The sequence below is a fragment of the Apodemus sylvaticus genome, chromosome 11 (genome assembly GCF_947179515.1).
Source record: "Apodemus sylvaticus chromosome 11, mApoSyl1.1, whole genome shotgun sequence".
In the NCBI taxonomy this organism is placed as follows: Eukaryota; Metazoa; Chordata; class Mammalia; order Rodentia; family Muridae; genus Apodemus; species Apodemus sylvaticus.
The window spans coordinates 3,227,086-3,243,550 of NC_067482.1; the positions used below are offsets into that span (position 1 = coordinate 3,227,086).

Consider the following 16,465-nt stretch of genomic DNA (forward strand, 5'->3'; position numbering starts at 1 on the left):
AAAGTGTTAACTACTAAATTGAGGAAGAGTGTTGACTCGGCGTTTCTAATGTGTAGTACATACTTCTATGCTTAGTTGCTGTTAGCTGCTGTCACAGTTAGCGTTTTATTAATGTATCCTTTATTTTGGTGTGGATACAATATTAGATGAACACTGAAATGGCTTAGAAGTATGTTTTATTCATAAACACTCAACTCCTCATACCTGGGCTCTGCTTCCATGGATTTAACAAACCCTGTATTAAAAATGTCTGTGCAGGGGCGGGGGAGGGGGAAGGATTGTGTTTATACCAAGTACGTACAGAGTTTGTACCTAGTACTTACAGACTTGTCTTTCTTAACCATTAGTCTCTAAGGACATCATATCCATAGCATTCACATAGTATTCACTTTTAGAAGCATTGAAGCAACGGTGTAAAGTACATGGCAGTGTGTACATAGGTTGCACACGAAGACTGTGCCATTGTATATAAGGGATCTGACTACTGCAGACTTTAATACCCATGTAGAGTCAGAACCAACTGCCCATAGTTATACATGGTAAGACCAGTAGGACCGATGCTATTTTACTATTAAAAATAATAACATTATTAATAGAATTATTAAATATAATATAAATAATATATTATTTAAATATGGCATATTTAATATTTAATAAACAATACATATAACAGCATATTAAATGTATAAATATTATCAATAGTATTAAAATTAAAAGTAACAAACATTTTTAAGAATTGCAAATTATGTTTCTTTTAAAAATATGTTATATGTACAAGTGTTCTTTTTGCATGTATATATGTGTGCCACCTGTGTGCAGTGCTCACAGAGGTCAGAAGAGAGCACCAGAGGTCCTGGAGTTACAGATAGTTGTTGCCGCCTGTGGGTTTGGGACCTGACCTTTGGTCTTCTGCTTGTGCCTGGAATTACTAAGCCCCTTTTAAGTTTCTTGCTAGGATAGATTATTGCTCCCCTTGAAAAGGTACTTAATTTATCGAGCATTAAGTTAGTCATGTTAATTGTTGAACACTGTTAGATATTTTATGAAAAAGGAAAGTTATAGTTTTAAATTTAAAATAGTGTATCATAGATAGTTTTTTTTCCTACCTAAAATGAAACAAAGAAAACTAAGCGATTGTTTTTTACATGTATTGTTTCAGGCTTGTTTTAATTTTGGATGTGATTATTCTTGCATCGACATGTTAATAAGCCAAAATTTAGGTAAGTAAAACACTTTATTAAATAGTACATATCAAAGTAGGAATAATAAAATGAGTTTGTAACTTAAAAATGTACCTACAAGTCTAGATTAAAGAATTTCAATAAAATTTTACTCTATGCTCTTAACTCTTTGACCACCTTGGTTCAGTTGATTGAATAGGAGTCAGCAGCGCAGAGCGGTGGCAGTGTTAGTGTCTTTCTTTAGAACTGAGGTCTCCTGATGCTTACAGGACATGTCGACTTTTTTGTTGTTGTTTTTTGTTTTTCTGTAGTGGAGATTTTCTGTAGTGTTAATTTTACTTTATTTCCTTAACAAAAAAAATTTAAGCAGTGACTTCTTTCTTTTACTGTAATGTTGAGAACTGGCATGTTTAGTGATACATGGATATGTGTTTGGAGGCCAGAGTCTATGAGGTGTCGTCCTTAGTTGCTCTGCATTTTATTTAGGGAGGAAAGGCTCTCTCTGAACCTCGTCCAGCTAGCCAGCTCACAAGGGAAAGCTGTCTGCCTTCTGAGGAGGAGTACAGGTAGGCCACTGTGCCAACTGTGTGTGCTGCGGATCTGACCTGGGTCTTCATTCTGCACATTTGCTAAGCAAGCACTTCCTCTGCCAGCCTTCTCCCCAGCGGTCATGGCTTTTCTCACGTAACATTCTGACTGACCTTCTAAGGACTGTTGACTTTTAAAAACGTAATTTTGCTGATGTTTTGTGTCTGATATGTGAAAGAATGCTTTTTAGAAATGTAAAGCTTTTGAAAAGATAAAGATACTTGAGTCAATTAACAGGGCCTTAGAATATAGAGTAACAAAGAACAACACATGGTGAAGCTGCCAAGAGTCTTGAAGGAGAGAAGAGGCTTGCACTGCACTTTCAGGCCTTGTGGGGTCTCAGTAGCTGATTAAATACACAGTGCCTGTAAGAACCTTCCCTCTGGTTACATGTCTGCCAGGACATACATCTGGCTTATTTGGGATTATGCAGCATTGGATATGGGCCTTTCTTTTTTGTCATAATTAACTTTTAGCAATGTATAAACTTTAAAGTATAGAATTTAATGTGTATATGAGTAAAGACCAAAGCACCATGATCTAGAATTGTGGATGCTTTTATTTTATCATTATAAGCACACACACACACAAACACACATATTAGTGAATGACTTATTTAAAAAGTTAAAATGTTTTAACAGGTTTTTGGTTTTTTTTTAAAATTTGGCTAGTTGGGTTGACTATCACAGTCAGTCAACCTGGGGTTTTTACACCTGAAACTAGACTGCCTTGTAGTAAGTCCAAAGCAAGAAGAGGTTCTTCCCCGCTGGAGTCAATTTGTGTTTTTTCTTCATTGTAGCTTTGGCAATAAAGGCTGAATACAGAGTTAGCTCAGACCCCTTCTCCTGAAGTTTTGTCTTCTACAAGGATTTTTGTTGTTATTGTTGATTACCTTGATTACCTTGTGTTTCCTTCTGGTTATAAAGTGTGTGGCCTTGTTACACTGTTTGATTTGCATATCTCTAACTCCTTGATTTGCATATCTAGAGAGTTTAGACTAGATTTCCTTTTTTGAGGTCTTTAGGTATACCTGAATTTCAGATTTTTTCTGTTGGAATATGGATAAAAGAACTGTTTAATTGGTTGGATGGGAAATTATGGGCAGAGGGAGGCTTGCACTAAAATTTTAATATCAGAAGTTATTTTATAAAGATTTCATTTAATTGGATATTCCACATTGCCAAGTTTATTGGCATTTTATTCCTTCATGGTTTTGAGATAAGGTCCCACTGTGTAGCTAGGCTGGTCTTGGACTTGCTGCTGTCTTCCTGCCTCAGGTGCCTGACAGTGCTTGAGTGCTTGGGACTGCAGGCTTGCTCACCATGCCTGTCTTACTCACAGATTCTTAGGTGTTGTGTTTATATTGTACTCAGCACAGAAATTATTTGAATTGTTAATTTTTTTCAAATTGTTGAAACAAGTGTAAGTTTGAACTCATCAAAAAAATGTGGTGAACATCTTCATATTGATACATAATAACTTCAGTTTTATAGCTAATGTCATTGCTAGGAAGCAGATGCTCCTCAAGCCTGCCTTCAGCAACTCAGTGCCAGCAGCCATGTCACTACTAGCTGCCAAACGTCTGTCTGTCTGTCTCTGTCTTCCTCCCTCCTCCTCTTTGTCCTACTTAGAGATAGCCTTTTACCCCCTGCCCCCCACTGCCTCCCAGTAAGTCTCTTGTGAGGTCTGCTGTGCGCTGTGATCTTTGCTGCTTTCCTTGGCTCCCCCTACTCACCAAGCTGCTGTTCCAGGCCAGATCCTGTCACGGGGTTCAGAAGTAGTGATCCTGAGCTTAAGGCCTGGTAGCTAATTGCAAAGCTAGAACCTAGGTCTTTTGACTTCTTCCATACTATTCGTTTGAGAAAACCAGTAAAGCTTCTAGCTAGGCTGAGAATTGTGGAATCTCCCTACTACATAACTATTGATCTGCAAAATGTTTTTAAATATCAGTTGATTCACTTAATGGCATCTGATTTGTTGTTATAGTTGTTTTTAGTCCGTCCTTAGTACCAATTCTTAGACTTAGGGAGAGATGACTGGACATGCACTACAGTCTGGACTTTCGGAAAGCCAAAGGTAGTAGCTGTATAACATGCTTTAATCCATACCCAAGCATTTAATATAATACCTTACTCACAGTAGAGTCTGTCTGTCTGTCTGTTTGTTTGTTTGCTTGTTTGAGATAGTCTTGCCCAAAAATCCAGGCTGGCCTAGAACTTCACTCTATATCCCAGGCTGACCTAAAATGCAAGATTATCCTGTCTTAGCCTTGGAAGTTCTGGAATTAGTCTGAATTCTGCTCAGCCTAAGTAGATACACTTCAGGGCCTCCCAAGAGAAGTGACAAATTGAAATGTAACTGTTCATGGTTTATCTGGATAAACTAGAGGACCTGTGGCAGAAGGACAGCCTAAGAAGTGAGGTAAGAAAAGGGAGACTTGATGGGACCCAGAGACCCTCATCATTTTCAGTGTAGAGCTCATCATGAGGTAAGAAGGAGGGGTAGCGCCTGGTGCCAGGGAATAGAGAATAAGGCTGGGGCCATTTTTATTATGGGTCATATAAACCGTTTAAAGAGTTTAGATTATCAGAATATTAATAAGCAGTTGGAGGAGCTTATGTGGAAGTGATGGGAATACATCTGAGAAGATGCTGCTGCTGCTGCTGCTGTGCTGCTGCTGTTGCTGCTGCTGCTGTTTTGGTTTTGATTCCAGGTTCTTATGCTAAACTTAAACATCCCAGTAAAAAACTAGAGAACAGATCACTGGGATGCTAGATTGTATTCAGGATGGACAGTCATATGAGGATAGATATATAGACTGACCTTACAGCAGTAAAATGCAGTTATGAACGTGGTCAGATTTGAGAGATTTTGACAGCAAAATAGATCAGCTTTGGTATTTACTCACAGAGTCAGGGCTAGGGAAGTTAAGGCCACAGTAAAGATGTTTTATGTTTCTAGCTTTGGCAGTGGAACTGCATTCATAGATTAGAACCAAGGGGGTGATGAGTGTTTGGAACAGACAAGAACTAAGTTTTAATTAAATTGAGCTTGAAACAGCCTGAGCCAGGTGACTGAAGTGCTAGGTGGCATTGCGCTCTGAGAGACCCTAGAGTCGTCAGTGCCCTTCTCTCTCCTACACTCATTTTGTTCATTAGTACTTGATCTGAAGATTGTTGAAAATGAATTTACTTCTGTTTTGGTTAGACTTCTGTGCAGACACCCCCTACTTTTTTTTTTTTTTTTTAATTTGGAGATGGGCTCACAACTTGACTTTCTTTTGATACTTCTTTATAAGGTAAGGTACCTGTCACAAGTTTTTTAGGGAAGACAGGAGAAAGTCAAAGAATGACTTTCCCATGTATAAGGGGCCTGCTTCTGGTTCCTGGAAGGTGGGGTGCTGCATGGGAGTGTAAGATTCCTTGCATCCAATTCCCAGAAAATCACTTTCTCAATATTTGTGGTACATATACCAAGCTCCTGATTATCTAACCTAAAAACATGGGATGGTGGTTGCAATAAAAATGGGCCCCAGAGGCTTGTATATTTGAATACTTAGTCATTAGTGAGTGGCACTGCCTGAGAAGGATTAAGAGGTGTGGTCTTGCCAGAGGAGGTGTGTCACTGAGAGTGGACTTTGAGGTTTCAGAAGCCCATGCCAGGCCTTGTGTCTCTCTTCCTGCTGCCTGCTGTAATGGTAACGGACTAATAAACCTCTGAACCGGAGCACACCCTAGTTAAGTGCTTTCCTGATAGCATTGGTGTGGTCATGGTGGGTCTCTTCACAGCAACAGAACAGTAACCACAGGGCACATGGCAAGAAGAAAAGGTGCAAAATATTGATACCTCCTGCAGCACCCTCTGTAGCTTCACAGATGTTTATAGTTTGCATTCTCTGATTAAAATGTAAGACTGTGGTAAGCTCAGATTTACTACTTCTTAAAGATTTTATTTTATGTATATGACTACTTTGCATATTTGTTTGCATACCATATGCCTAGTGCCCCACAGAGGCCAGAAGAGGGCATGGGGTCCTCTGGAACAAGATCTATGTGTAACTGTACTCTCTTTGGCTACTTTATCAGATTCTTTTACCTACTACTCTTCTCTACCCCAATTCCTTCTGTACTGGATGGTTGTGTATGTCAACTTGACATAGGCTGGAGTTATCACAGAGAAAGGAGTTTCAGCTGGGGACATGCCTCCATGAGATCCAGCTGTGGGGCATTTTCTCAATTACTGATCAAGGTGGGAGGGCCCCTGGTGGGTGGTATTATCTCTGGGCTGGTATTCTTGGGTTCTATAAGAGAGCAGGCTTAGCAAGCCGGTAAGAAGCATCCCTCCCTGGCCTCTGCATCAGTTCCTGCTTCCTGACCTGTCAGTTCCAGTCCTGACTTCCTTTAGTGATGAACAGCAGTGTGGAAGTGTAAGCTAAATAAACCCTTTCCTCCCCAACTTGCTTCTTGATCATGATGTTTGTGCAGGAATAGAAACCCTGACTAAGACATCTTCCAACCCCACAACACTAGGCTGAGAAAGGTTAAAGAGGAAGAGGTATTCATCTCTTTAGACTACTACTTGCTGATTAGGGCTGTTGAATTCCTAGGGCAGATCCACTCTTCATTGTTAGGATATCTCCAACCAGCAAACCAGGAATTTAGCAAAAGCATCAAAACTGCAAATGCATCAGCAGGAACCATCAGAAGCAGAGGAGCAGCCACCGCCACCTCATCTCTCTCAGGGCCCTAGCCCTTTTATGCCCCCTCAAGAGTTCCAGAATTCCAGACGTAAACTCTCTTCAGCTGGCATAACCACACAAGTGCCAGAGCATGAAACAAATCATAGTGAGCTGCTGTGGACAGTCTGAAGCAGATATCCCACACCTGGGTTTAAAACAAAAACATATTCATATAACATAGCCTGTTTTTGAAAGAAACCAAAATTGTCACTACAGTTATGCATGGTTGCAAGCCACCCTGTGGGTGCTTTGTCCTCTGCAAGAGCCAGCCATGGCTTTTAATTGTTGTGCCATCTCTTCAGCTTTTAGATAGTTTTATTTTTTTATTTTCATTTTTGTTTTATATTTCTGAGACAGCATCTCACTCTATAACCCTGGCTAGCCTGGAATTTGCTACACTCTAAAGAGCTGTGTCTAAATCTTTCCTAGAAGGCTTACACTCTTCCAGCCCTTCCATACTCTTTCATACACTCACTTGGAGTCAAACAGGGTTCTGCCCCCATTCTGGGCTCTGTCTTCCCCTGCTAGGCCTGTGGATGCAGACCGCCATTCCCAACTCCCAGCGCTATGGCAGAAGACGATAACCACAGCCATTGTCCCAGACTCCGCTGTTCCCACTCCCACCACCACAACAGCAGTGTGCTACCATGTCCCCAGATTCATGTTTTACATATTTAACAGAAATGTGTCTCGTGTGTGTGTGTGTGTGTGTGTGTGTGTGTATACACACATATACATACACACGAGAACCTTTTAGACTTTTTTTTTGCCTGGTTTAGCAAAACCATGATATCCAGGCTTATTTTATTTAACATTTATTCATTATCAGATTGTATCAGTAGCATCGTTACTAATATTTTATAAAGATTAACAATTCATTCTTTGTTTTGTAATTAACAAGATTAAAATTGTTATACCACTCTTTATAGCAGTAAAATAGATATTAAATAAAGTTTTAAAAATGGGGTTGGTGTGTTAGGGTTCTCTAGAGTTACAGAACTTACTGGATGTCTCTGTATTAAGGGGATTTATTGGAATGACTTACTGCCTGCAGTCCAACTAACCAACAATGGGCAGCTGTGAATGGGAAGTCCAGGAACCTAAGTGTTTCAGCTGATCTTCTGTATTAGCTGGAATCCTGATGATGTAGGTTCCCACAGAGGTGCTGGCAGTTAGTGCAAGCAGGCAAAGAAGAGTGAGCCTTCCTTCTTCAATGTCTTCATGTAGGCCCCAGCAGATGGTGCGGTCCAGATTAAAGGTGTATATCAGCACACCTGGATTTGGAACTTGCTCTGTCCCGGGATGGCCTTGAGCTCAAGAGATCTGCTTGCCTCTGCCTCCTGGGATTGAAGGCTTGAACTGCCTTGCCATGGCTGATACGCTGCAAGATCTGGATCGCAGGTGTGCCTTCTATTTCTGGATTGTAGCTCACTCCAAATGTAGTCAAGTTGACAACCAGGAATAGCCAGCACTGTGGGCTTGGGGCTACTCACCTTTAATCCCAGCATTTGGGAGACAGGCAGGTGGATCTCTTGAGTTCAAGGACAGCCTGATCTACTTTGTGAGTTTTAGGACGACCAGAACTATATACATAGCAAGACCCTGCCTCAGAAAAAAACAGACAGACAAAAAAACCCACAAAAACTATACACAGTTAAAATTGTTAATTCCATCTACATGTTTATGCACCTTCCCCAGGTTATTTTGGAAAACACAGATATGGTATTGGTTTCCACTCATATAAATTGGTAATTTTTCTTTTTTACTGATTTTAATTATTTAAATAGAATCATTAAATATTTTCCTTTTTATAATTGGCTTATTTCACTTTGTGCTTAAGGTTTTCCAAATTGTGATGTTTTGCCAACTTCCTTTTTAAGGCTGTTGTGTGTATGTACTATATTTTATCAGGCTTATTCACCAGTGGATATGTAGGCTGCCCTCAGTCTATAGCTTGTGAATAGTGTGCATATTCTGAGTGTATAATCTGCTTCAGTTTCCTGTGGCGGCTGCACCACTTGATGTTGCCCCCGACACTGTACAGATGGTTCTTCACCTGTGTCTTTGCTCATCCTTTATGTTAGGCCTGGGTGTCAAACAAACAAACAGACAGACTCTACTGTGAGTAAGGTACTATATTAAATGCTTGGATATGGATTAAAGCATGTATGCATGTGTGCATGGTAATTTTTGTTACATTTTTGGTAGCAGCTATTCTGATGGTGGTGAGGTGGTGCCTCATTGTACTTCTGTTTATTTGAGAAGGAGTCTTGTGATCTGGGTTGAAGAGCGTTCTCTGTTGTGGCCTCTGCAGTGTAGAGCTGCCACGCTGGGCACTGATAATAGTGCTGCTGAGTGACCTTTTGTGTGCCCGCTGGCATGTGTGTGTTGTATTAGAGGATGTCTCTTCAGATGCCTTGCTCATTACAAAACCACACATCATTGGGCCAAGTGTTGCATCCAGGTTGTGGAAGTTCTTTATGTTCTAGGTGTAATCTTATTACGTGTATGACTTGGAAATGTTTTCTTGCTTCACAAAGATGACCTCACTGTGGACTGTCTTTTGTTGAGGAAAAGTCTGACAGTTCCTGTGATCTCCCCACTCACGATGGTTTTGCTTTTAGAATTGTACCCAGGGATTACTGCCAGACCCACGTCATGGTGCTTTCCCTTTATTTCCCTCTAAGACGTTTGTAGTTTGGGTTAGGGTGATCTTGAACTTGCTGTGTAGCTGAGGTTTACGTTGACTTTGTGATCTGTCTGTCTGCCTCTCACCTGGTATCACCATACTTAGTTGATGCAGTGTTTGTGGTTGAATCAGGGCTTTGGTCTTTCTGCTAGGTGATGTACATCTTCAACCCTGTTTTTAGTTTTTGTGTGTTTGATCTTATTTGTTTTTTTTTTTTGTTTGTTTGTTTGTTTACATTTTTTAATTCGATATATTTTTATTTACATTTCAAATGATTTCCCCTTTTCTAGCCCCCCACTCCCCGAAAGTTCCGCACGCCCCCTTCTCTCCCCCTGTCCTCCCACCCACCCCTTCCCACTTCCCCGTTCTGGTTTTGCCGAATACTGCTTCACTGAGTCTTTCCAGAACAAGGGGCCACTCTTCCTTTCTTCTTGTACCTCATTTGATGTGTGGATTATGTTTTGGGTATTCCAGTTTTCTAGGTTAATATCCACTTATTAGTGAGTGCATACCATGATTTACCTTTTGAGTCAGGGTTACCTCACTTAGTATGATGTTCTCCAGCTCCATCCATTTGCCTAAGAATTTCATGAATTCATTGTTTCTAATGGCTGAATAGTACTCCATTGTGTAGATATACCACATTTTTTGCATCCACTCTTCTGTTGAGGGATACCTGGGTTCTTTCCAGCATCTGGCAATTATAAATAGGGCTGCTATGAACATAGTAGAGCATGTATCCTTATTACATGGTGGGGGATCTTCTGGGTATATGCCCAGGAGTGGTATAGCAGGATCTTCTGGAAGTGAGGTGCCCAGTTTTCAGAGGAACCGCCAGACTGATTTCCAGAGGAGTGGGTGTACCAATTTGCAACCCCACCAGCAGTGGAGTAGTGTTCCTCTTTCTCCACACTCTCTCCAACACCTGTTGTCCTGAATTTTTAATCTTAGTCATTCTGACTGGTGTAAGGTGAAATCTCAGGGTTGTTTTGATTTGCATTTCCCTAATGACTAATGAAGTTGAGCATTTTTTAAGATGCTTCTCCGCCATCCGAAGTTCTTCAGGTGAGAATTCTTTGTTTAACTCTGTACCCCATTTTTTAATAGGGTTGTTTGGTTTTCTGGAGTCTAACTTCTTGAGTTCTTTATATATATTGGATATTAGCCCTCTATCTGATGTAGGATTGGTGAAGATCTTTTCCCAATTTGTTGGTTGCCGATTTGTCCTCTTGATGGTGTCCTTTGTCTTACAGAAACTTTGTAATTTTATGAGGTCCCATTTGTCAATTCTTGATCTTAGAGCATATTGGTGTTCTGTTCAGAAACTTTCTCCCTGTATCCGATGTCCTCAAGGTTCTTCCCCAGTTTCTTTTCTATTAGCTTCAGAGTATCTGGCTTTATGTGAAGGTCCTTGATCCATTTGGATTTGAGCTTAGTACAAGGAGACAAGGATGGATCAATTCCCATTCTTCTGCATGCTGACCTTCAGTTGAACCAGCACCATTTGTTGAAAAAGCTATCTTTTTTCCATTGGATGTTTTCAGCCTTTTTGTTGAGGATCAAGTGGCCATAGGTGTGTGGGTTCATTTCTGGATCTTCAATCCTGTTCCATTGATCCTCCTGCCTGTCACTGTACCAATACCATGCAGTTTTTAACACTATTGCTCTGTAGTATTGCTTGAGGTCAGGGATATTGAATCCCTCTGAAGTTCTTTTACTGTTGAGAATAGTTTTAGCTATCCTGGGTTTTTTGTTATTCCAGATGAATTTGAGGATTGCTCTTTCTAACTCTGTGAAGAATTCAGTTGGGATTTTGATGGGTATTGCATTGAATCTGTATATTGCTTTTGGCAAAATGGCCATTTTAACTATATTGATTCTACTGATCCATGAGCATGGGAGGTTTTCCCATTTTTTGAGGTCTTCTTCCATTTCCTTCTTCAGAGTCTTGAAGTTCTTGTCATATAGATCTTTCACATGTTTGGTAAGAGTCACCCCAAGATACTTTATACTGTTTGTGGCTATTGTGAAGGGGGTCATTTCCCTAATGACCATGTGGTTTTTTTCTTTGAGTTTGTTTATGTAGTGGATTGCATTGATGGATTTCCGTATATTGAACCAACCCTGCATTCCTGGGATAAAGCCTACTTGATCATGGTGGATGATCGTTTTGATGTGTTCTTGGATTCGGTTGGCAAGAATTTTATTGAGTATTTTTGTATCGATGTTCATAAGGGAAGTTGATCTTATTCGTTTTAATGTTGTTTCAGTTGTTTGCTGTCCAAACAATTTATACTTTATTTTTATTTTGTGTGCATATGTGTCTTTGTGAAGGTGTCAGATTCCCTGAACTGGATTTACAGTTGTGAGCTGCCATGTGGGTGTTGAGAATTGAACCCAGATCCTCTCAGTCACTGAGCCTTCTCTCCAGACCCTATCCATCAAGATTTTGATGTGACTTTCAGGATGGGTTCTTATGTTCTGACATAAATGTCATTGGGATTCTGATGGGGGAATGGCATTGAATCTGGAGGTTTCTTCATACAATGTTGATTTCTGTGATGGCTATTTTTTTTTTTTTTTTTTTTTTTTTTGGTCAAATTAACTACATGTGGAATTAACTGAACCAGGGTAAACCCTTGAGGGATTGTTCTTGATCAAATTATTTGAAGGAGGAAGGACCCCACTTTTGATATGGAAGATTCTTCTCATACCTGGGCCACACCTTCTCTGGCAGCCTATATAAAGACACGGAAGAAGGAGGTTTCTGCTCACTGCCCTCTTGCCCTCAGGATCCTGCAAGTCCATTCCTTCACTGACATTGGAGCCTACTCCTTTGGGATTTTGACATACTGAAGACCAGCTGAGGCATCCAGTTTTGTGAACTGAACAACCACTGAGTTCTTGGACTTTCTACTGGTAGACAGCCATTGTTGGACTGGCTGGATCACAGCCTGTAAGCCACTGTAATACATTTTATTCATATATATTCATTTATATCTTCAGACATAATGTTCATATATATACTCATTTTTATAAGTTTTGTCTCTGTAGAGAACCCTAAGTAATACAACTTCTTAATAAGTTTTACAACCTCTGTATTCATCTGTCTTTAATTTCTTTTAGTACTGTTCTGTAGTTTTCAATCTGCAGGCTGTCAGTCTTGGTTAGGTTCATTCCTGAGCATTTCTGTCTCTAGGGTACTCATAGGAAGTAGAATTGTTTTCCTTTTAGTTTGTTTATTGTTAGTTTCTAATAGAAATAGCTTGTCTTTGTGTATTGATTTTTGTTTAGTAGAGCTTTGCTAAATTCTTTATTCTAGCAAGTTTTAGATATGCTTTAGTTTTCTGCATGTAAGTTAGTATCATGTGTAAACATAATTTTCCTTTGCTTGGCCAGCTGGCCGCCTTTCCTCTCAGCCCCTCCCCCCCCCCCCTTCCTGTTGTCCTGTCCACTCCTCCTTTCCTCTCTAGCTAGAGGGCAAGCGACAAACAGATGGCTGTGTGCTCTGTCCGTAGTCTTTGAGAGAAAGCTTATCATCATCATCCAACAATTACATTTGTTGTTTACATTAAACTGTCCTTAAATTTCAATAGTAAATTCCAGTTGGTCAAGATTTTTTGTTTGTTTGTTTTTGTTTTTGTTTTTTGAGACAGGATGTCTCTCTGTAGCCTAGGCTGTCCTGGAACTCACTCTGTAGACCAGGCTGGCCTCGAACTCAGAAATCTGCCTGCCTCTGCCTCCCAAGTGCTGGGATTACAGGCGTCTGCCACCATCGCCTGGTAGGTCAAGATTTTTAACCATTTTCAGTCTACTGCTAAATTGTCTTTGCTGGTAATTCATTTCAGGTTCTTGGTTTCTTTCTACCTGAATAAGTAAAGGCTCACAGATGACTTTCGTAATGAATCCACGATGTACCACAAACTGTATTTTACTCTACTGTTTGGGGAAATGCATAGGACAGAATGTAAGTGGTAAGATGTTTCATAGTAATCACAACCCATGACAGTCACAGGATACCTAGATATTAGATGTTATTACAGTAGATTACACACACAGTCACTTGCATGTATATGCATACTCTACTGAGAATGATATAGGCCAGATGGTGGCACACAGTTAATCCCAGCACTCAAGGCAGAGGCAGGCGGATCTCTGTGAGTTGGAGGCCAGCCTGGTCTACAGAGCTAGTTCTAGAATAGCCAAGGCTATACAAAGAGATCCTGTCTCAATAAACAAAACAAAAGAGTGATTTAGATTGGAAATTTTTAGAGAAGGACTGAGTATCAGTACTTTTAAAAAAAGGTTTTAAGTACAAACATACTTGAGAATGCTGACCTAGGCCATCATGGCTGCCTAATTATACAAATGGAGCTGGGCATGGTGGTTGTGATGGTGTCTATATGCTCAGCCCAGGGAGGGGCACTACTAGAAAGTATGGCCTTGTTGGAATAGGTGTGACCTTGTTGGAGTGGGTGTGTCACTCTGGGTGTGGGCATTAAGACTCTTACCCTAGCTGCCTGGGAGTCACATTTCTCCTAACAGCCTCCTGATGAAACTGTAGAGCTCTCAGCTCCTCTTGTGCCACACCTGCCTGGACGCTGCCATGCTCCATGTACCATGTTGATAATGGACTGACCTCTGAACCTGTAAGCCAGCCCCAACTACATGTTGAATTGCCTTGTTCACGGTGTCTGTGCACAGCAGTGCCCACCCTATGACTGGTATATACCGGTAAAGTCAGCACTTGACGGTGGAAGCTAGAGGATCAAGAGTTTGAGGCTAGAGTGGCTTCCTGAGGCTTTAATGGCATAGAATATAATTTCAGGGCAGGAAATTATTATAGTCTTATCTTTTGCAGAAATTAATTTTCTGAAACATCTAGGATTTTTTAATACTGACCTAGAATTGTCTCAGTCACAGAAAGGATCTTTAGTATGGGGTCTAAGTTTTCTATAACATGGTTCAAGTGGATATTCCCATGTTCCTGTATCAGATATTTAAAGTTAAGCTATTCTTACAGTTAAGGAAATTGGCCTGGATGCCTATCTAAGCTGGGGTCTATTTCATTTTCTTGGGTTTGTAGACATGAAGAAGGGGTCACTACTCTTCATATGGTCTAGCAGGTACTCTATTTTTATCAACATTTAGTGTGGTAGAGGTGACTTTGGTATTTTCACTAATGTGTTGGGCGAAGCATGATGTCTCCTGCCTTTAATCTCAGCACCCAGGAGGCAGAGGCTAGGAGGGAATCTCTGAGTTTGAGACCAGCCTGGTGTGCAGAAGGAGTTCTAAGAGAATCAGGGTTCACAGAGAAACCCTGTCTTGGTAAAACAAAAGAAAAACAAGGGGAGAAATGACTAATGTGTTATATCGCAGTTGAACGTTCGTATAAAGCTTGGCAGGAAACAATTTTAGTGTGCTCATATGGCTGGGCTGCCACAGAGCATCCCACACGGAGACGTCCCTCAGCAGCAGAGACCTGCCTTCCACGTTTCTAGAAATGGGTAGTCTCAGGTCATGGTGTTTGCACGGGTAGTTTTCCTCTGGGCCTGTCACCTTGACTTGCAGATAGTCGCTGTCCGTCTTTTTTTTTGGGGGGGGGGGACTTTTCTGGTATCCTCTCACGTGTGCTAGTCTGCCCTTAAAGAGATACGCCAGACTGGATTAGGGCCTGCCCATCAATTTATTTCAACATCAGCCGTTCAAAGCCTTGTTTTAGATTCTGTCTCTTTGAGGTGTTGGAGGTCAGGGTTTCAACATGCAGATTTGGGGTGGGCACTGGTTTGTAAGAATAGATACATTAAAAATGTTGTCTTGTGCAGCTGAATGGTTGTGTGCTGCAGTGACTGTTTAGGGTGGCTTACCAGGTACTGCTTACTAAAGGGTGTCTGCCAAGATGATTTTTATTTTGTAATGAATATGTGTTAACCATATCTTTAGAACGAGATGACAAATGCCACAGAGTGACCAGGTTTGTGACTTGTTTTATTGTGTTTACTAAAGTATGTATCCACTTGTGGGTATCTGAGAGGCGTTCTCAGAATGAGAAGAACTGTCAAGCTGAGGAGAGCTGTAGGACACCGTTATTTTGTACCATCTATGGTAATGGAGGAGTTGCTGTGGGATTGGATGCAGGGTGCTGAGCATGTCCTCTGACCACTGAGGTACCTTCCTGACCTTGCACATTCACTCAGAGCTTCTTTAATTTTTATGACACTGATGTAAAGAAAAGATAAAGACTTAAAGTATTTGTCAAAATGGCATAGTTTAAAGTAGAGACCGCCATTGTTTAGCAGGCTGTGGCTAGAGTATGAATACTACAGAGTTCTGAGTTGTTTCTCAGGAGATAGTAATAGTTAGCATTAGAACCTCTGTTACAGTGTAGTGAGAAATTCATCACTCAAATTGATATACATTAGAAAACATTTTACCTAAAGAGAAATTAAAACAATTAATGACTTTTTAGTTTGGAGGCTTGGAATAAATTTTTCCCCTCAATACAATCTTTTGTCTTTATTTTACACTGCTGAAAATTATGTTAGATACATTTCCTTCAAAGTTTTTAGCACATATTGGATTTGTTTCATATGAATTTTGAAGCTTATGAGTGAAGTCCCGACTTTGGTTATGTTCTTAGTACATGGCCTGATACGAGATATGCATGCTCACCACGTTTACAAAGTTTCAAGTCCATTGCATAACTATGTCAGATGCTTGTGATCTTTGAGCACACTGGTAGCTAGATACTTGTCAGAAACATTCCGCATATTTGACTGAAGCAGCTGACTTGCATAAAGGAAACATTCATTCCTGTCAGGTTACAGGCCTGTTGTCCCTTTATAATCAGCTTCAGTTTGTTTTGTTTGTCCCTTTATGCTGTCCCACACCATGTGATGGCTTACGATGCGCTGACTATGGCTTCTGTCCTGTTGAACCATAGAGAAGCATTTTCTTGGGTTTTACAGGTGAGTTAGAAGAGTGTTCAGTAGCCATCAATCAGACATTTGAAAGACAGCTGTAAGAAACTGTTGTGCATGAACTTGTTACAGAGGAGTTCAAGAGCTCAAAAGCTTCTGCGGCAAGCAGCCTTGAGCTGATTTGGGGGACATTATGAGTTAAGGGTAACTGGTTTTGTGTGAGAGCGAGGAGAGAAGAGGACACTAGAGCAAGTGAAGACACTACCTCTTGGGGTATGAGGGAGGGACACTGGGCATATCAGATCACTGCAACTGAGGGGTGGATGCCACCCTGCGCAGCTGACTCAGC

General features: G+C 40.7%; 1 protein-coding gene across 12 annotated transcripts in view; it reads left to right on the forward strand.

Moving 5' to 3' along the window:
• Znf644 (zinc finger protein 644) overlaps positions 1-16,465 on the forward strand; it is an 83,673-nt gene that overhangs the window by 32,737 nt on the left and 34,471 nt on the right. For 4 of the 12 annotated variants that reach the window (XM_052198042.1, XM_052198041.1, XM_052198047.1 and 1 more), the window contains one exon: positions 1,160-1,220. The exons of 5 other annotated variants lie outside the window; for them this stretch is intronic. The gene's annotated coding sequence lies outside the window, so the exon portion shown is untranslated. Of the gene's footprint in view, positions 1-1,159; positions 1,221-1,667; positions 1,748-11,988; positions 12,153-16,465 lie in introns of all 12 variants that reach the window. 3 more of the 12 variants (XM_052198045.1, XM_052198043.1, XM_052198046.1) reach the window with 2 other exon arrangements.